Genomic DNA, 22,510 nt, shown 5'->3' with positions numbered 1-22,510 from the left:
GTGGACAGACAAGAACTATGGCGACGCAGGAGAGAGAAGGTTTCTGAAAAATATGTACATGTACGAGGGGGGAGACTCTCAGTGAAGAATAGTGTGAGCATGACAAAAGCTTCCCATGTGGAAATCAGTCCATATTTATTCAATTTGGAAACGGATGTGTTGACGAGGGAGATAAAAAAAATAGTGCAGAATGGAGTATGTTGTTTGCGGATGATGTCATTATATACGAAACGTTCAAAGAGAAGTAACAGAAGAAACTGGAAGCAGGGAGAAAAGTATAGGAAGAGAGGAGCGTATTAATAAGTAGAACAAAGACAGAATATATAGCACTCAACAAAGAAGACGGGGAATTCCTACAGCTGCAAGGAGAGAGGCTACTACCCTACAAGTATCTAGGATCCTACCTTGATCAGGATGGGGGATTACATACAGAAACCCAACACGGAATACGGTTTGTCTTGCTAAACTGGGAAAGGATGACCAGGGCGCTGTGTGACAAGATACAAGTTGTAGGTTAAAAGTTCATATATAAAAGGGTAATGTACAGTAGTAGAAGGAGGACAATCACAAGGTGCAGGAAAAGAAGATGGAAGTGGAGGAGATGAGAATGTTGTTATATATGATGGTGTGAAGAGGAAGAACATAATAAGGTACGATTGTATAAGAGATACTGTTAAGGTGGGAACCTTGAGTTAAAACTTTCAAGAATGGAGGCTGAGATGACTTGGACATGTAGAAAGAAGAAACGAAGGCTAGTAGTAAAGAAAATTATAAAGCTGGAAGTACCAGATAAAAAGAAGAGAAAAAGACCCAAAATGAGATGAAGGGACAAAATACAAAATGATTTGAGGGAGAGATGGTGGAGAATATACAACGCTACAACAATAACGTGTGTTTATCTTGTATTTACTCTTTTTATCTTATTTAATATTCAGAGCAAAAGTACTATTATTTTATCTGGCACTAGCTACAAATTAGAAAAAAGAAAAGCAATAATATGTAAAAAAATGTCACGAATAATCTTTGTAGTTTTTTAAAATTTTTCTGTTGCTAGATGTAAATGTTTGTTCATTCGTCGTTATAATTGTGAACCGGTTGCTATGGTAACAGTTTTCGTTAAAAGGGATTTGTTTATATGTAATTATCAATAGATAATTCAACAAGACGCCATATAATCTAGAAGTGTATTTAATTGCTGTGAAGCAACTAACAATTATTTTAAAATATAATGCACTTAACGGAACGAAAATAGTTTGTAATTCTTGTGTAATCATCGTAGTAAGTAGCACCAATATTTTATGTGGGTTATATATACTATTATTATTTTAAATAAATCGAAGTGTGGTAATATTGTTATAATGCCTAGAATGGAGGGGAGTGGAAGATAAGAGTTAAAGGTGGGAAAGCTGGCCCCATTGCCATGTATTAGCAGAATGAGAAAAAAACTCGCATAATGCAGCGTTACTACTATTAACATTAATGTGGAACTACGCGTAAGTAATGAGGAACTTCCTATAGTAAATGCTCAGATATCTCCCATCGTTAATACCCTAATTATTATTATTACTTTTCCTTTGTAAATTTGTATGATCACTTTTCTCACTAACTATTGCATTTTAAGGACTATGAATTATTAAATTTAAACTATAATATTGCACTACTTTCCCTGGTTAATTTCGTACGCCAGAAAAAAGGTTTGATTTATGATATACAGTAAAATGTGAGTTATGTATGTTTCATGTTTATCTTCAATACATTACAAAACAAACAAACAAATAAATGAACAATCAAAGCTATGATATTAAAAATTATTTGATACAAGAACAAAAGGTACGTGTGCTACCAAAAAGGCCAAAAGGGAAGGCTTTATACGTCGTTTAGGTATACTCTGAGACAGTATAAGAACGTTTAATATGAATAGAGTAATTTGTATACATGGGCAGTCTAGTGTATTGATTTATTTTAAGCTTATATACATTCATATACAGTGTCTCTGATTAAAACCATAAAGAAATGAAATTAAAATATCTCGGCAATTGGTAGTGATAGGATCATCCGAGAAGATTTTCGCTTTACGAGAAGAGAAAATCGTGAGCTTTATCACTAGCAGCGAAAGATTGCACCGTTATTAGAGTGCGCGTGCTTTGAATTTGTTTACGAGTGAGGGAAATGGACTCATTTACTGTTGCTTCAAAAAGTTCAGAGCTATTTTTAATTTGCTGTACGCGTACAGAAAAAATTAGGCAATAGAAGGTACGAACAGAAATAATCAGATCGTTATTACATTAATTGGTGACTTGCCGGAAACTGGTTCTATGTTGAGAAAGAAATTCTGTGTAAAGAAGCGAATAAGGAAAATATGGACACAGTTCAGGAGGCTTTTCAACGAAGCCTGCGTAAGTCAGCTACATACCACAAATGTTGAAACATTATTCTGTACCGCATATACCACATGAATACATGTGCTAACTAGATGGGGACCCATCGCATTATGCCTCTAATGTCAAAGATTTCCTGGATGATCATTTCCAAAACAGTTAGAGTACAAGAGAAGGACCCATTCAATGAATCTCAAGGTAGCCCGATTTGACTATGATTGTGCGTCAAAACTCGTAATTTTGCAGTAAAGTATATTAATTTAATATATTCCAGGTTTTCCAGGAGGAGGGGATTACCAAACAGAAACATAGATTCATTTCTAAAATCAATACTAAATAAAATTTCTTATACATAGAACTCTGTACAAATGGAAATTGGTTTATATAAAACACAATATATATTCCTTTTTATATGTTTAATTTCCTGTATGTACCTACGAGCGAATCCTTTACATCAGTAACTCCTGCATTGTTGATGCAAATATCAACTCCTCCTAACTTCTCTTTCACCCATTGGAAGACAGAAAGTATATCTTCCTCCTTTGATACGTCACATTTCAATGGGAATAATTCACCTGGTTGACCTTTCAGCTCATTTGCTATAGCCTATAATAATAATAATAATAATAATAATAATAATAATAATAATAATAATAATAATAATAATAATAATAATAATAATAATAATAATAATAATAATAATAATAATAATTACAAATAGCTAACTGTTGCCAACGGCTTATGAACATGAATACAGCACTTTGTACGGTACTAATAGTACACAACAAGTTCTAAAAGATCTAATTAGTATAAGATTTTGCAGATAAAAGTCAAATGAAAAGAACTGAAGTGAATAGATTCAATTTGATTAATTTACGTAGAATGAAAACAAAAAGTACTTGCCTTATGTTGGTCATTTCCAAGTGACCGATGTGATGTAGAAGCATGATCTTACAATCAGAAAAATAGCGAAGCGATTCAGAAGAGCAAAGAAGGTAAGGAGAATTGAGATAGGAGAAAGGAATTGGCGAGCATTGGTAGTGAACACGTTGTCAGGCAACCAAGTGTCTACTACAAAATCATGTTGTTGTTCAATTTTCGATATTGTTCACATGTGAGCAGTGCGTTTTCTTAACGTCAGTCTCCCTGCTTGTTCCTTCTTCTTCTATCGGTGTGGTTTACTGAGAAGACGAACAGTCTGACTCTAAGGCCATTCTGACGTAACTGAGCGCTCAATTGAAAATGACTGTCTTAAGCGTTACATTTTCAATAAAGTATTACTAAACCAATGGATTGAAAGAAATCATCAATGTGACAAAATTTTACTTCTTTAGTACAATTGCTTTAAATTTCTCTATTTAAAGAATCAATAACCTTCTTAAAATTTGATATCTTCATCATAGTGGAGTTATAATTGCACATTTTTGCTTCGCCACCTTTATTCCTATGTTATTTAGATAGTACTCAGTAATAACTGAAGCAAACGTAAAAGGTATTCAATTCCTCTTTATGCTTTAAATTTTTGCTTCTGTTGTAATCAGTGATGGACTGGATAACGGGTCACTTTAAATATAACTTTTGACCAAGTCATTCTGGTCTGGAGTCGCTTCTTAGATCCGGAGTTACCCGGGGAATGGACTGATATCGTGACCAAGATATATCTATGTCAACCCGAATAGATTCGATGACCCGGAAAGTTAAAATATCAGCCCTACAGAACTATAGCTGAATTTTATAGTGGCTTAATGATGTCCACTGATTGAGTTCGTATATTATAGTATTTGATTCGATCTTTTTTTTTAAAAAATATCATATTTTGACCAGTGTGACCTTTAATGCACTGGCTTTGAACACAAAAGATTTAATAAGATATTGTTTGACCTCACTGGTATCTTTTATATCTACACAATACGTTTTACAGGGTCGTTTGATTACATTTTAAGGATCTCCCATAAGGACAGAAGTAGCTTTATTTTTTCTCTGATTTTTCACGCGCTTATACTCTGATAGACCTTGTTAGCTTTCAATACAATGCTTTGACACACACATATATATTTACAAGAGAGAAAGAAAATTATGTATTTTTTGAAAAGCAAGAGGTAAAGGAAAGAATCGTGTTTGCTTAAATACCAACCTCATACAGGATGCCCAAAAACTTCCTAAACATTTCTGCGAAGGAGCATTCTAATTCAAGATAAAAAGTTGTACTATTGAAGAAGACACCATAAATCAACGAAAAACAACAGTTCGATATGACCGCCCTTCATATCCAAACACAGTTGCCATCTTTCAGTGGTTCACTTGAACACATGCTGCAACATTGCTGAGGTAATTGTACGCACCAATACCAACGCGACTTCTTTGTAAGGAGGTCATATCAAGAGTCAGGTGTACAAGGTAAAGATTAGAAATTTGGCACACTTGCGTGAACGCACTTCGGCATCGGTAAGTGCAATTATCCCAGCAATGTTGCAGCGTGTATTCAGATGCACCGATGAGAGATGGAAACTGTTTAGATATGGGAGGCGATCATGTCGAACTACTGTGATTGAATTACGGTGTCTTCTTTGATACTATAAACATTTCATTTGAATTCAAGTGTTCCTTTACAGAAATGGTTAGGGACTTCTCGGGCACTCTGTATATACTTTTAACATTTATAACGATGTTCCATCGTCTCTGAGTCGCACCGGATCTGTCCGGGTTACTCCGAGTCAGACCAGGGCTCCGGGTCATGTGTCTGTTGGAGTCAACGGGTCACGTGTCTGTTCGGGTCACAGGGTCACAGAATCTGATAGGTTACAACGGGTCTAGTTGCTTCCAGATCTTCCAGGTCACGTGCTACGGAATTAGTTATAACATAAGTCTCACAAAGTTGAATTAAAATTTTTCTCTCAGGGAATACATTTGAAAATCTAGACTAGCTCATTTTAATAATTTAATTAAACTTAGGTTTCTATGCAAAACTACATAAACTTTTCATTATTGCCAAATAGCTAAACTGGCAAATGTTAACTTAAAGTATTCAAATCCACTTAAGCTTTATCTGTATTGAACATTAACTTGGAAACATCCTTACACAAAAACATGGAAGAATGGTAATCACCTAAATTTGTTTATCCAACTACAAAGTATATTCCTGTTCTGAACCATATAACTCGGTGCTAGAGCTAATGATAGGATAGGATTTCATACGAGATATATATCGTAACATTTTTCCTCATATAAATCCTAAGATATTTCCTAGGACTTATAGTGTAAGCAGGCCTTATTCTCGAGCTCCCAAACTTTCGAGTGGATGACGAAAACAATAATCTTGTACAAACACGTCTAGTGAGGATGAACATTAGTTAATAGAGCTGAGCACTAGCGCAAATCCCGGAGGAGATGAGGGGGACGTGTACCCCTCAATGTTGGAACTGGGGTAGGGTTACCAGATCGTCAAAGTGAAAAAAGAGTACACTTAGCAATGACAAAAAAAAACTATATATATATATATATATATATATATATATATATATAGATAGATAGATAGATAGTTAGATATAGATAGATAGATAGATAGACAGACAGATAGATAGATAGATAGATAGATAGATAGATAGATAGATAGATAGATAGATAGATAGATAGATAGATAGATAGATAGATAGATAGATATAGATATATAGATATATATAAATGAATAAACTGTAACTGAAATTTAACTGTAATAATAATACTAATAATAATAATAATAATAATAATAGATAAATATTATACAAGTTTCCCATAATTTATTAATAAAAATAATTGTAATAATGAGTTTGATAACCAACAAATGTTCAACATTCTTTCCACGAAAATACAGTAAAGCCATGATTATCCGCGAAATTGGGTGGCAAAGGATTACCCGAAAAGAGAGACTAAAAATAAGGTGCAAACACGAAAAAAAATATTTCAGCATAAAAATTATTTTCTATTGTACAAAAAACATAATAAAACTTTTAATATACTGTACACTACAACAGAAACCTTTGCTCTACGTCTAAATCACTAAAATAAAGAACAATAAACAAAGGACAATACTATTCTGTTAAAAAAAAAGAAAAAAGAAAAGAAAAGAAAGTTTCCTTTTACACCTTTTTAAAATAAATCAGTCACTCGTCTTTGCTTCTTGCTTTCGAAACACCTTTTCGCAGCACTCGCGGATAATCGCACCTTTACTGTAACATATTTTAAACATTGTAACTTTGAATTGACTGTGATAATTACTATATCAAGATTAAAAGGAAGGAAATGAAATCCTAATTCAAATGACTACGATTGTCTACAATATTTCAACCACATTTTTAAAACAAAGTTTTACCTTACAAATTAGTTGTACTTCGATGAATTTCTGACTTTCTGAAACAGGTCTCTGTCCTTGAAGCAAAGTTCATAGAATTGGACGCAACTAAAGTCTTTGAAGTTGTACTGAGTCAAAAATAGGTTTTAACTGAATCCACTGACAGTCTATTTCTTTCTTGTGTCCACTGTGATTTCATTAAACTGAAAATCCTCTCCACATTGGCATTGTGAGTAGGTATTGCATAGAAAAACTGATATATCTTCAAAAGTTCAGAATAAACCGATACTTTATTAACACTGACATAGTTCACCCACTTCTTATGAGACAATGCTTCATTGAACTCTTTATCATTTTCCTTTTCCGCCAGAAAAAAATTCAAATTCGAAAGTTGATCAAACAAAAGGGACTCCTCGATACTAACGCCTTTATCCATCATAAATTCTACACTTTTCTCGATATCTGTCCACTGGGGAATTTTATGGAGCTCCATTCATTGAAAAATGTGAAACTGATCAAAATTTTCAGTCCATTTCTTCAGATACTCCAAACAGTTGTCATATACATACAATAATGTCTTTCTTAAAACTAAACACTGATGCTCACCTTCCTGGCTCTTTTTAATCACTTCCTTAACTTTTAGTCGCAAAAATTCTGCTTCTTTTCTTTCTGTTATTGTCCTTTCCACGGAAGTGAGAATGGATATGGTTTCCACAAGTGAGTTATTCTCATTTTCCATTGTCTGAATTTTATTATGAAACACAAACATCAATGAATAAAGAAACTAGAGGTAACATTGATTTAAAGGTTTTTTTTAAAAACTGTTTTAGGACAACAGGAGGATGTTCTAGGGAGAGGAAATATGATTTCAGGGCTGGAACATCTCGAGTATTCTGTTGATAGCAGGGAACAAGGAAAGCCATCTAGTTTTGGAGTGATAAAGAAGTTTGTATTCAATGTCGACAAAAGATGAAAATTCCTTTAATTCTTCAGTTCGGACGGTGTAAATTGAAAAATAGTTAAATATCTTCAACATAAGGCTTTCAATGTCAATTGCCCAACCATCCACACCATGCTGTACACAGTTATTTAAGATATGAGCAGGGCAACATATTCGTAAAATAGTTTTATCAAGAGAAATTTGAAGGTGATATATATATATATATATATATATATATATATATATATATATATATATATATATATATATATATATATATATATATATATATATATATATATATATATATATTATTAGTCCCCTTCCTATTTAGACCACCAAAATTGTTATTGCAATTATCCCCACTGAAAGCTATGCATTTATCAGACATTTTTGTGTTTTTTTAATGCATTAATCACAACTTTCGAAACTGTCAGACTTTTCATCTGGAATTGATGTAACATCTAACAGTTTATGTGGCATACCTGTATTCGCATCAAAGTACTGAATCAAAATAGGACACATCTTGATTGCTCCGTGATTGGAAGTGTCACTTGAAACACCAATATATTTTATATTCTGAATGTTGGACTCATTTGTTATTATGTTCAAGGAATGAGGAGCCAAAACATTATTTACTATAGCTTCTGCTTTCGTTCTTGCTAAGGAAATGTGGGTGGCAACTGAGGAGTCACTGAAAATCTGCTTGAGCCACAGTGTGAAACGCCAATGCAGCCTCTGCTGCCAATACTTTATTTTCTTCTGTAGTGTCTTGTTTTAAGAAGAATTTGTTCACTGTTTTAGATTAATGAGCACTACCTATGCATTTTTTTTTTTTAAGATAAATGTTGATTCAAGTCTGCGCGACCTTTATTCGCTATCGACACGACGGAATTACACACTTCACAAAACACTTCATAATCACTTTTTGTCCTTTTAAACACGGGAAACTCCTTCTGTAAATCGTCATTAAATTTGCACTTTCGTCGTGACATTTTATCTACCACTTTAATTCAAGGCAATTGACACGAAAAAATCCAAATAATAATGCTCTTGTTGTTTACTTTATCACAACACCAAGTCGTCAACACATAGTCAGGAACTAATCGGTGATTTAAAAACGATTATTCAACTGCTGCCCAGCGTTACCATCCAAACAGCAGATCATTACATCACTACGCTAACAAAATTATGATCTTTCATATGTAATTTTGCCAAAATTAGACTCGCTTTCTTCCTTATTATATTTTACTTAATAATAACTTCGTTTACCTGGATCTATTGAATTCAGAAAAATTCGAAGTTTTGTTTCCTGTACACGACGTGTAGGAAGTATCAGTATGCGTGTTTCATAAGGATTTCATTTCCGTGCAAAACTGGTGACAATCTTGAAACTGAGAAAATATAAGTGAAAATCAATTTTATTTTTTTGAGGACGCGATGCGGCTCAAAATCACGACTTCTACCAAAAGGAATTTGTTTGCACACTAACTCGTTGCTTATACAGCTTTAACTAAATAAGTATGTATTTACATGATTTCAGATTTCCTCTTCAGCGATTATGTACGTTTCTGACATTGAAATAAGGTTATGAAATCCGAAATCAGACTCAACAATCAAGGAAGCTTAGAGATGCTATTTGTGTAGATGATATGAAATCGAACGATATACGATCATTCACAGATATCTGCGTCCTTAAGGAAGGCCAAGAACCCAGCAGTTGTTTTTGTGCTTACTGAACGCCCCTTTTGGTTTCCTACCCTCCGCTACAAAAAACTGCATTTCTTACTCTCCGTGTGGGTGAGAGAGAGAAAGAGAGAGAGAGAGAAGGAGAGAAATAACATTTTGGTCTCAGCTAAGGTAAAGTATTATGCAGGACTACGCTATGCCCTATGTTAAGACAGTTCAAGTTATGCTACGTTTCGCATAACTATGCTAGGATTGGCAACGCTGCTAATGTGACTGCAGGTGCATTATCTTTCTTATCAAGCACTTTTTTAGAATGGATCACTGCTTGACGTAACAGTGATTTTATCATATGAGTGATTTTTTGTTCATTTATGCTATGTTAGGATTATTATTTTTGTCACTACGAATCGTTTCTTGAGTTTAAAATTATATCTAATAATGAACTGCAATATAACAAAATCCCTGAGCACATAATTTGTACATATAGTAGGGCTATTTGTTTGTTAGCATGTTGAAATTCACATCAATTATTAGCCCACGTAAAAAGAGTACAAAAGAGTACTTCACTGAAAAAAGAGAGAGTACAAAAGTACATGCCTTGAAAGAGAGTACATGTACTCTTAAAAGAGTACGTCTGGTAACCCTAAACTGGGGAGACTATCCCCTCCCAATAATCCGATTTGAATTGTGTTTTTTGAGTAGCAATGTGATGATTTTTGTCAGATTGTCACTTTATCCACATCCCCTGATATATGATATACAACAAGTTCACCTCAGAAATCAGATGCATCTACCATAGTATGAGTCACACTTCTCTCCCTTCCCAAAACAAGCCTCAACTCTGCCCGTTTCCCAATATTGAAGACAATTCTGTTCCCCTGAGTCTCCATAGCATTGTTTTTCAACTTCATAAATATTTTGAACATCACTAAAAAAAAAAAAAAAAAAAATGGTCTTACCCGTCCCTCCACAATGTTGAAGACAGATTTGCGCCGCTGGAGCTGAGAGTTTAACATTTATTAGTGTTGTATTTATAGTCATTATTTCCTTGCGCAGAAATATTTTTGGCTGCACACCTACGGTAGTGGTTGTTATTTAATGCAAAGTCGCAACCACAATATGTACTATACGTTATGACATTACTTGAAGCAATTCAATCAATCAATCGGCTCCTAATGATCCTTCTCTTGGAAAAAGTTTCCTGAAGTGTTCCGAAAGAGCAGTTCCTCAGAAACCAAATTGGACAGAAATAAAATTTTAAGCGAGGCACTGCTCAAAATATAACAGAAAGAATTCCACTTGGAGCCAGTTTTTTTCTCCAGAAAATACTGTCTGTGGTATAAAATCAAACTGTGAGGGGATTACTCCGAAACATATTTTGTTAAATAAAGAAGTGCATGCACGAGCATGACATGCAATCCTGATTTATCTTAGCTTCGGAGGTGTTTAGAAGAAACACTGCTAGGGACGATTATAGTTTTTGATTCCGGCAAGACATGCGAGAAGTTGAATGATTATAGCAATAAAACACTAAAACCAATTATTATATTGATTTTCTTTTATCACAAGCAAGTGCACTGAGAAAAAAATATACGTGGCGTACGTAAAATCGTATGTTACATTTGTAAATCTTGTAGTTTTTGGACTTAACGTACAGCAAACGTATAACTAAAAACGCATGTTTTATAATACTTTCTGTATACGTGTTCCATCTGTAGGTACTTTCCGTATGAAACAATATAAGCGGTCAGGATCTTACATACAAATGGACGTATAGCCTATAATATAGCTGACGAATGTAACATACGTATATGTATGTAGTATACGAAGACTGTTAGATATCAGACATCCTGCAACGGCATGATGTAACGTCTAAGGGCAGTGCCTATGTAGCATACGGATAACGTATGCTCCGTACTGATTTTTGTAGTAAGCAAGAGGATTCCGTATATTTGTACAATATAACGCTGTCTGGAGAACGGGTTTTTCTCAGTGTGGAAAATCAGAATACGGCAAGACTTTCTTTAGCCAATTCATTTAATAAATCGGTTTCTAAGGAATTGAATAAATTCTCTAGGTCCTACATATGGGCAATACATTTCTTCAGAATATTTTAAAAGTAAACAGTGCTTTCTCAGGTTACCACGGTAAATCCGTATTATATGTTTGTGCAGTGGTAGGTGTAAGAAGTTTAAAAGCATGAACGAAGAAAAATTAGCCCTACTCTAAAATGGGAGATGATATCTCTTCATCAAGAAAAGATTGTATAATGATATTACTATCTTACTCCAAATAGCTCATCAATCTGTACTATATTAAATATTTATTTATGTCATTCACTATTAAAATAGTAATTGTAGAGAATTATCTAAAGTATCAACATTATATCGAAAACTTAAGAAGAAGTAAACCGTACATAACATATAGGCCTAGGTACTTGAAATTATACATCAAACATTGTCAATAACATGCATTAATAAATTTGTGAAATTATTTCATGTTCGAACAAAGAAATCTCCATATAGTTTATTTAGTAAGACTATTCATGGCTTTGGATTGATTATTTTAACAAAAGAGACACTGACCAAAGCTTAAAACCTACTTTATTTTAAATTATAATTTGTAACTGTTTCGGATATCTAGCATATCCTTCTTCAGACACTATCGAAAATAAATGAAAATACAGACACATATATAAATATTGTTATGACAAAGTTTAAATTATTTAACCGTCATATATATAGTCATTATTATGAAAAAGTTTAAATTATTTTAACAGACACATGTATAGTTATTGTTGTACTTTTTTTTATTTTTATTTATTTATTTATATTTTTTATTTTTATTATTATTATTATTATTATTATTATTATTATTTTTCTTCCTATTTACTGAGGCCTTCAGCCAATCCCTTAAGTCTTCGTTTTCACTTTCCAACTAATCACGTTCCTTCATTTTTGGTTCTTATAAGGGTCTTTTTTTTATTTACTTATTTATTTTCTTTTTCTCTATGCTATTCAAACTTCCTTGCCGTAATTCATTAATAGGTAAGCCCCCTGTCCAGTTCATCAGTTTATCTCTTCCTACCTTCTTTATCCAATCTGCTTCTTTCCACTTCCTTATTATCATTCTTTTCTCCATCTCCAATACTTCCGTCTTATCCCAATTAATTCCGTGATTCGTCTCCTTAACATGTTGTATATGGCATTGGTATCTTTCTTCCTCCTAACATCATCTTCATGTTGTTTTATCCTTTCTTTCATTCTCTTTCCTGTTACAAATTATAATTTAAAATAAAGCAGGTTTTAAGCTTTGGTCAGTGTCTCTTTTGTTAAAATAGTTTATTTATTTCTCATTTCCAATTGAGTTATATGTACCGTATTTTGCTAGTTTCGTATCATTCTTTTCACTATTCCCACCGCTGACGCGCATAAAATAGAGTATTTTCACGTTGTGCGATGAAAGGTAAACAATTATTCGTGATGACGTTTGCTAACGGTTCATAATCATGCTTCGTGGTAGATGACGAAGTTCAGTTTTTCTTTATTCAAAAATAAAGAATCACATTTATCAAATAAAAAAAAATGTTTCATTAACATTGACGTAAGCTACACTATAATTAATATATGTTATTTGGAATGTTTAAATAAAAGTGTAACCAAATTGTTCATTTTTAACGAAATTGCGAACAATTCAGTATATTTCATGCCACCTGACGACAGAGTTGTGCAACTAAACTGTTGTTATTTTTTCCTTTTCTCTTGTTTTCTTTCGAAAGGAAAAATCTACTTATTACCAAATGTAGCAAAAGTATTACTTTTCCCTACCTACTAGATTCTAACCTATTAGATTCAAAATTGTTTACGGACTATCTTTTACATAGAACACAGTCTTTATATAAACGAATACAATTGCATTGCTGGAGTGAAAGAATATAATGTGAAATACTACAATAACAAATGTTAGGATATTGTTGAAGTTGCACTTTGAGTGACATGATAGAAAGTATGATGAAAGGAAAACAAAGTTAATGGATAGTATTAACGGTATAATTCCTAGATCAAAATGAAGTTTCTTAATATCATATTATATAAAAATTCCTAAATACGTAGCAAGTGACCTGCCATTGACGGAAGAATTTTATTATGATTAATTGTATTTGTCGATTCCCATTTACTTTACGATTTTTACGTAAATTTAGTTGGCGTTTACAACCATTCTTTGGTCTAGTCGTCCTTTTCAATTTTTACATGTTAGAGACGATCATGTAGTTTCGTGAAAACATTGAATGCTGTGAGGTTTGTTCTTGCATAACGTCAGTACACCTCGGTGATGCCAACTCGTGGGAAAATTCCAATTTGTGCGATTTCTTTTAGATTAATGTTTCGAATAAGGATAAATGAAATTTTTCCATTATTTCATCGACGCGAACAAAAAATCTCTATGAGCGGAAAGTAGGTTAATGTCTCTTGAATAAACGTGAAATTAGTGCTAATTATCAAATTTTGTTATTAAAAAGTGCATGTTAACCCCTTACCGCATGCCGTGACATATGTTATAATACACTTTTTTCACTTTAGCTTCTTTTGTGATTTATCAAAGGCATTAAATGATTGTTTTGTCTGCTGTGTGAGATATTGACGTGTATGAATAAGAGATTTTGGTGTCATCTGGCATGTTCTTTGTGAGTTGTAAGTGTGTCATATATGACACTTATTTATTTCTCGTCGGAATTAAGTGAAAAATCTAAAATTCAAATTTGATTCATTTTTCAAGTTCCCATATGAGAATTTCCAATACTGATTTTTTTCGCTAAAAGAAAAAAAATCATGCAGAAAGGGGTTAAGGTGAAAGTGATTTCGGCAGAAACATGTGAATCACAAAACACAAGCAACAAGGAACGTAAATTGCGCTCCGGAGTTTTTTTTTTTTTTTTTTTTTTTTAATGAAAGGAGAAAAGTAAATTGAAAACCTATTTCTAAAATGTCCTTTACGAAATAGCTCAAGAATAAAGTTTGCCTAGTTTTACTAAATTCAAGAGAAGATCATGGCACTAAAGCGTAGTAGAAATATTAAATTCTGATAACAAAATAAACTAGTTTTTTTATCAGCAACTAAGGAAAATACTTGAGTTTAGAAAATCGGAATTTACGAATAATTCACTCAAATATTGAAGAAAGCAAGAGACATACAGTAGTGTCAATTTTCAAATTTGATAAATTTTGAAAATATTGTAATTAATATAGCGCGTAGGAAACTAATAGCAAAATGGGAATTTCTACCTTTCGAGATGGGATTTTATAAGATTCCAGGTTGACATGACGGGTATACCGGGCGACTGCACTGAATTCAAACATCGATTACTATTTGGGCCTCACGTTAATAGTAAATTTTGTTGTTCATAATCTTGGTGTTGCATAAGGACGCAATACAAAAACTCAAATATATATTAACAATATAATAGTTCACAAAACAAAATTTACCTGAACTCTGTCGAGTCGTCTTGCACAGCCAACAACTTTCAGTCCATGCTTAACTAATTCCCTGACTGTAGCAGCTCCTATACCGGAACTAGCACCTGTCACCAAAGCCACTCGACCCTTCCACCGATCCATCTCAACGTTGACTGCAGACAATCAGCAATAGAAGCAATTGACTTCCTTATAAAATGTAAACAATTCATCTTGAATATTATGTAATTCTGTCCTTAGAGATTAAATAGTGAAACCTTGAAAACCAGTGAAGCTGTACTTGAAATCAGCCAGTCATCTGCAAGCCTCTATGTACGGTATACACGATGCGTCAGGTAAGAATGTGTTATCTGGGAAACATAATAGATAAATGAAAGATTAATGTCATGGAAACAGGGCTTTCGATAAAAATAATGACGCTATAAATTTCTGACAATATAATTATATAAAAACTAAACTTTTTCAATATTTTTCGATTCATTGATTGTTGCACTTCTTTTTGCAACTTAATTATGTTTATATACAAGTGGAATTTTCTTAGACATTTAAAGTTGTTTCTTCCTTAGTATTCCTTAACTAAAAATCTAACGACAAATCAAATTATAGTCTCTGCCTCTTTATTAAAATTGAATCACACTTTTTGCTTAATGAAATTCACTCAATTCATTTTATAAATTACCAGTGGTGGCTCAGTGGTAGAGCATTAATCTCTGGTGCATTGGGTCCTTGGTTCGATCCCAGCTCGCACCAAATGAACTTTGTGGTGGTCAAATACCGTGTGTGTGGATTTTCTCGGGGTTCTCCTCTTTCTTCACACTTTCTTCATTCCACCATTTCCTTCATTTCTCATCATTACCGTCTCCTTCAGTCTAGCCGGTATAACCGTGGAAAGATTTCATTTCATTTAATAAATTTCCAGATATACAGCCTTTAAGGCCAATTTATCTTGAAATTATTAACGACAACAATAGCAATGAGAAAGAAAGTTGAATGAAATCGGCCAGTTACTATATTTAAAGATATTATACCAGCATTCGTCTGGCGAAACTGAGGAAAAACCCAGGACGAAACTGGGGAACAGGGAAAATCTGTTAGGATTACTGACCGCGGATCCGAACCCAGGACCTTCCGAATACGATGCAAGAGCACTAACCAGCAGCTTATGCTCGCTCAATTAATTACGTTTAGGTTGTGACACTTGGGTATCAACTGCGCAACTGACTATGGTAACCGAGAATTTTCAAGTTTTTCGTCAGTCACATCAGGTGAATACGAGATGGTGGGAAAAGATACTGTATCAAAGAATACATTTTATATTTTAAATTTAACTCTCTCTAACGTAACTTACGAAAATAACGAGGAAAAAATATGCTCTTGTGTTTAGGTATAACCGCATAATAAACAATTTGTTTTGACATTTATTTTTTCGTCACTTATTGGCACGAAAACTGTAGTTTTTATATGAAGCTAATTGCTAATATTGAAGACAATTCCCACGAAACACTTTTATTACATATTCACTTATATATAATATATTTATTTGACATTTTGAATAACATTCTAAACCTGTATAATGAAAACGTTAAGAGCATGAACGCAGAAGATACATGTGTTTAGGAGGCAATAATTAATAATATTGTGCTTATTGTAGGCTATACAACCCTGACGTAAGCAAATAGTTCCTCAAAAATAACTTTTCAGCCGTTGAGACGTGCTAATACATACAAAGAAGTATCCTTGATGTTGGTGCTCAGTGGCGTATATAAGGGAGGTTCGGACTTTTATCCCCTCTTACGAGAAATAAACAAATATCACACTAAGATGTGTATGAACACTGTAACAAATTCGCTGTGTTATTTCAACGACATACCTATGTGTTAACACGATTGTGTTAAAATATAACACAAACAGGTAGTTAAAAAACTCACTCTCCATTTGGATTTGTGTGTTAAATACCGGTAGTTGAAATGACACGCAGCCTGTGTGTTAAATTAACACAAGTGTAGAAGCTTCGGTGTTGTTTTCTGCGTGATTGTCAAATATGTTGGGTATCTAATTATAAAAGCTTATGAATTGAAGTTACATACAAATACAGTAGAAAGAAATACTTAAACAAATCCAGATATACGCAAAATTTCAACATGCAAACCGCGCGATGTATTTTCAATTGTTTTACATCATGGTTTTGAAGAAATATGTCAACAGCGAGAAACAACATCGTATTACTGTGTCACTTCTACATTGCATTAGAGCTCACCAGTCAACACGGGGACTGTGCTTCAAAAATGGCGCAAAACAAGTAGACTCAGGATTAAGAGACAAATACACTATAATGATATATGTAAGAAAGAGTTTCCTACCATTCTTGAACTAGTTGTTGGTGAAGGTTGTGTTTCACAACATCAAGAAACACTTCACAATAAATGTTGGGGAGGACGATAAAAATTTTTATGAAGATTTTCTATATAAAGTGTTCTGTAGTTTACTATTCTTATTTTAAAATTAGAATCTTCTGTAAGCGTAAGCATGCACGCTACAAGCTTTTCAAACACAGAAAAATGGTTACATCAACACTAGTGGTCGAAGTGAGACGGTATGCGGTGGTATGCCATACCGCCTCTGGTTTCTCAATAATGAAGATATACCGCCTCTGGTTTTTCATTGATCAAGACATACCGTCACTGGAAAGTGGATGTTAATATACCCTTAATAAGTCAATTTTTATACACAGTAACTGACGAATTGCATTGTACGTCAAAGATTTTATTTCTTATGTAGAAATAATTTCTAAGTTGGAGCAACCCACATTTTTTTTTTTTTTTGTAATTTTCCTGTTTTGTTTTTAGAAAGAGTTGTCTACAAAGAAGTTCACCACTTGCTCCTACTCAAGAACTCATGTTGGTTGCAGATAATAGTCCCAGAAATCACTCATGGCGTAATCCAAACAAAAGGCAGTGTATGAGGCGACTCGTTTTAATTGAAATCGGATAGTATTGGTATGAGTTCGCCGGGAGTTCTTTTGTCTACAATGGTAAAGAAATACATAAATAAGCTCTTTATTTACAGGAAAAAATATAGTTTATGCAATCAAAAAAATCTGTTATTTTGCTTAAATGTTCGGTTATTATTTGGTGTGTCAAAAATATTAAATTGATGGAGCATATGTACTTTCATTAAAATGTATTTTTGCGTCCTTTTAATAATTGGATAATAACTTCCGGGGGTCTGGAATACCTCAATCGAGTGGGAAGTCCTGGAGTTTACTCGCCTGAAATTGTTTTAAAAAATTAACATAAAAAATCAGTTTTAGAGCATTTCATGTATAATTCTCTATAATACAATACATGGAGATATTTTTTTAATTATTATTCGCAGAAAGGTGGCACCACTAATTCCAGATTTTTTTTTTTAAAAAAAAGAACTAAATGTTAGTCATTCCTATGTTTATAAACATCAAGTCTCCCCTAATTCTGGTATTTCTAAAAAAAAAAAAAAAAAAAAAAAAACGCGATGAGAAACTCCTCCCAGAATATGTTCCTAGATGCGCCACTGCGAGTAACTCTTTGCTTAAATTGGTTTGCGTGTGCGCTGTGAGTATAAAGAGTTGTCTAAAAAGGCATTGTAACATTTGATATCTTTCCCTACCACTTACTTATGTGAGCAGACCTTTCTTTGATCTTTGCAGTATTAAAACCTTAAATCGAAATCTTCTTAATGTGGAATCGAACCTATGATTGATGATGACAAAAAATATTCCAGATTTCAATGCAACTATGGAGAAACACAAAGAATTTCATTCCTCATATTAGTGGCTCCACATTTGAGAACGTCGTTTATCAAGTGGATTTCCTTTATGTATTTGTATGTTTATGTATTTTCAAATGAAATTTCGTTCACTTGCAAACAATCATGTATCTTTAGAATAACTGACTTATTGCATTTTTAAAAATCTTTTTTTTTGTCAGTGGTAATTCTAATTAGTATATCTTTTAATACCATGTGAAATTTCAGATAGTATTGCAACGGAGTTCGCACATCACTTTCCGAATGAACAGAGGTTTCGCGCTATTGGAAAATTTGAGAACCACTGTTTTAGGTAACATACCATCACTGCATTTCACTGCATTTCATTTAGATAGCCAGTATGTCGAGTCAAAATCGTAATAAAGCATACTGGCTCTGCTTTTCTAGCACTTCGAACACTGATCAACACCACACACGAAGTTATTTCAACACCGAAATAGATGTCGTAGTAACACAGAAGTGGAGTCGAACTAACACCAAAAACGGTATTAATCTTGTGGTCTGACCTTGAATTTTAACACACGGAGTGTTGAATTAACACCAAAACGTTGTTACTTATACGGCTTTGACCTTGAATTATGACACAGATGGTGTGTTGAAATAATAAGAAAATGATGTTGAAGTAACACAGGGACTGTGTTATATTGATACTTGACATGGTGTAATATTAACACAAAATAATTACCACACTACACACTGTGTTACTTTCTTCGTGTTAGTGCAACACCGTCACAAGTAACACTCAACACTTTTTAGCACACTACCGACCCTGACATGGTATTGAATCAACACCGAAAATACTAACACAGATCCAAATTTAACACCGCTCAACACCGGTTGTGTGTTAAAGACTTAACATGCCCCCTGTGTTAAACGCCAACACCGCGGGGTCTGTGTTGAACTAACACCGCATAGTGGTAGTCACGCTGGAACCACTGCCCAGTGTTAAAATCGAGTTGAATTAATACAACCATTTTTTACTGTGAAAGAATCGTGAAATTACAGGAACTCGGAAGCTGGAATCGCTTCTCCTTGATTAAATTCTGCGTACACTACTACTGGTGTTAGGTAGACACTTCTTTTGTCAGCATATACATTTTCAACTGTACATGGCATAGTATTTGGTAAGTCATTGATGACCTCCTCTGACAAACGCAGTACCATTTGTCACGGAGTACCTCAAGTAACTATTTGCGTGTATGTGCAGGCGTTTGTGCAGATTTACCTGTAGGAGATGCCAAACATTTTCTACAGGATTCATGCACGAAATAGTACTTACTGAACACATACGCCAAAGTTGAAGCAGAAGAGCATATTCGAGGACAAGTTTAACCCTATTAGTCCAGAAGAGACTCGATATGAATACAGGTTGTGCACACTAAATTCTGAATTATGTCGTTGGTCACGAGGACACAGCCACCAAAATTCTCAGCTTGCAATCCGTCCATGTGAGACACATTTTAATCGGAATATTGCTGTAGCAACTATCCAAACAATTTGTCGGCACTTGTGGATTTTTTAGCGTGTAGAGCCTTGACAGTATCAACAGCTATGAAGGAAGACTAGTGTGACGAGTTTCGTAAGCACGAACTTACCATTTAACCCAAGGATCATATAAAATAGAGGATCTTGAAGCCATCTTGAAGCCATACGTCACAGTTTTGCCACCCCTACTCTGCACACTCCACCCACTAGGATCGCAATGTTTTGAGCCAACAAACATGGCGGAAACTAAAGTAGCCAATCAGACGATGGCGGAAACTAGAGTAGCCAATCAGACGTGCCGATGCTCGGTTGTTTTTTGTATTCATTATTTAATAGGACGAAGATACATATGGGCAGATCCTCTATTTTATAAGATCCTTGATTTAACCCGAGGAAGCATTGCATACAGTCGTAAATTTGACTCCCACGCAGGGGTGAACAGAAATACAACGCACATGGGACAAATAATTTAAAGAAAAGTCTCTCTTGACAATAGGCTAACGGTGGTTCCTTTGTTTTTGCTTATAAGATAGGAACAGGCTAGTGCGGAAAGCATCAGTAGGTAGCCTAATGTCCAGATGATCAACAGTATCAAGTTACTTCCCCAAGAAGGATTAGGATTAGGAATTATACTTCTGGGCTTTCGGTATCTATGGCCATTTTAACCCCTCACAGATGAGGAATGACGTCCCTCAGCGATCTCTTCCCGGGGAGTTGAGGAGGAACAAAGGAATGGGGAAGAAAGGAAGCAGTCTAAGACTATTATGTTAGATACCATCCCAGCATTTGAATAATGTGAATGGAGAAAACCCGAGATAAACCTCACTAAGGATTGCTAGCCTCAGAAAGCTATTATCGTTTTCGACCGACTGTCTCCTCCGGGAATCGATCCTGGGACCGCTCGCACTAAAGATGAGAGCGTTTGCGACTATGTTACGCGGGGCCACCCTTCACTAAGGAGGAACGAGCAGACGAGTAAGTAATACGACCATAGTCAAACTTGCACAAAATTAGACTATGATTACTATCAGTAACACGAATATGGCGCGGAAGAACTCAAAGTAACATTATGTGTGCGGTGTGTTGTGTGTTCAAACATTTGAGTACGAAATTTGTGTTTGGTACACACAGAGCCCGAAGTATGTTGATATGGCATAAAAATATATTCAAACCTGTCCGTAATAGGGCACACACACATGTAATGATACTAAACACACTGCCAACAACGTGAGTAATACTGTTACTAAACACACTACAAGAAGACGCTAGAAATCTTAATTTTAGTGGAAATAATGCTAGTTTAGTCACTAGACAACATTTAAAAGGTGCTAAATTTCTATTCTAACAATAATAAATGAACCAATTGTTTTTGATAAAAAATATCCTAAAAATTTCTAGATCAAGCGACAAAAGTGCTACATTGGTAACACTGATAACAAGAGACAAACGACAACCGCCTCACGTTTCCGCGCATGTGTATAAAGTTTTGACGTACAAATATATCATCTCAAATATTGCCCCAATGATCAAAACATAACATACTAATCCGTCAAAACGAATGAAAACAAGGCAGTAGATCATTTTGACATGCTATAGTTGCTCACATTTTTTATGTTCATGACGAACATATCCGTAATGTCAAAAAATCGATATTTTCCTTATGTCCACCATTAGAAGGCAATTCATTTGTACACACTAAAGTATGTCCAAATTTGAAGACATGCATTTTTGTGTCGTTTTGAGTCGTTTTGGGCTCTGTGTGCAGGTCTATGTAACAAAAGAAAGTGCATCTTACCGTTAGATAACGTATGGTTTGTGTGTGGCAAAAAACACATGTATAATACTGTGTACTTCTGTATACTGTATACTTCTCTGTATCTGTGTGTGGTCTATTCTATTTCATATTCGGTCTGAGAGAGCCAAGAAGTTCTTCAGCTATTTTACATATTATTTACTTTCTTACAGTTCAGACTACTTACTTTATTATTTTATATTTCCTTCAGAATGAGTGAGAGTGGTACTTCGAAAAGAAAGGAAAGGCGGCTACAATGGATAAGAAAACAATGGATTAATACTTGTAGTACGTACATGTAGGTTTCCTCCAACTAGTAGTGAATACCAAAGTGGTGATAGTGTTGCAGAATCCACTGAGACATACTCATTAGGCTCCAGTCCAAGCACTAGTTGACAGATTGAAGGGACAAAAATAATAAATTCAAATAGCGTATTAACGATTCCATTAGAGAGAAGGGAGCTCCAGAAATTTTTCACGATCTTTTAAACCGGGACGACTCAACTGATAAGGGCTACTTTCAGGATATTGCTATTAGTGACCGTTTGAAAATAATCATAATTCGAAAAGGGTCGTGCCAACCTAGAGGTCCTTTTGTGGAAGATGTACACAGCAGAAGGTTTT

At 34.2% G+C, this 22,510-nt stretch overlaps 1 protein-coding gene across 1 annotated transcript in view; it reads right to left on the bottom strand.

The window, feature by feature from the left end:
* The window catches only part of LOC145683871 (dehydrogenase/reductase SDR family member 11-like), a 54,076-nt gene extending 39,126 nt beyond the window's left edge, over nucleotides 1-14,950 (bottom strand). Inside the window, exon 1 of the mRNA XM_081755495.1 lies at nucleotides 14,818-14,950. The gene's annotated coding sequence lies outside the window, so the exon portion shown is untranslated. The remainder of the gene's footprint in view (nucleotides 1-14,817) is intronic.
* Between the last annotated feature and the right edge of the window lie 7,560 nt (nucleotides 14,951-22,510).

This window comes from Thermobia domestica, chromosome 4, assembly GCF_964235325.1.
Source record: "Thermobia domestica chromosome 4, izTheDome1.hap1.1, whole genome shotgun sequence".
Lineage (NCBI taxonomy): Eukaryota > Metazoa > Arthropoda > Insecta > Zygentoma > Lepismatidae > Thermobia > Thermobia domestica.
Note: the sequence above shows the minus strand (reverse complement) of the source record. Positions and strands in the feature narration are given on the sequence as shown.